Raw genomic sequence first — 293 nt, forward strand, 5'->3', positions numbered from 1 at the left:
TAAAAAAATATAAAAGACACAATCTGACCAGAATTAATAAATCATATGGGAAAATTCTTTAAATTCTTCCTAGAGACCAATAACACAAAACAATACTTGCATACATTTACACATGGTACAATCTAACAAGGCCTTCAACCTACATATGGAAACTTGCAAAAAACAATCACATAAGATGGTACTTGCAAACATTACACAAAGTACAATCTACCTAAGGCTGCCTTCACATTGTCATAACATCATGATGCATGAATTAAAAAGTAAAAATTACTATCTGACCATTTAATTTAAAT

The 293-nt window shown here is 29.4% G+C and overlaps 1 protein-coding gene and 1 long non-coding RNA gene across 2 annotated transcripts in view; one reads left to right on the forward strand and one right to left on the reverse strand.

The window, feature by feature from the left end:
* The window catches only part of LOC119589070 (ubiquitin-conjugating enzyme E2 G1-like), a gene marked incomplete in the record, with an annotated part of 59,651 nt that overhangs the window by 3,641 nt on the left and 55,717 nt on the right, over positions 1-293 (forward strand).
* The window catches only part of LOC119589071, a 2,111-nt gene that overhangs the window by 605 nt on the left and 1,213 nt on the right, over positions 1-293 (reverse strand). The gene's annotated exons all lie outside the window — the stretch shown is intronic.

Source organism: Penaeus monodon, chromosome 25 (genome assembly GCF_015228065.2).
Source record: "Penaeus monodon isolate SGIC_2016 chromosome 25, NSTDA_Pmon_1, whole genome shotgun sequence".
In the NCBI taxonomy this organism is placed as follows: domain Eukaryota; kingdom Metazoa; phylum Arthropoda; class Malacostraca; order Decapoda; family Penaeidae; genus Penaeus; species Penaeus monodon.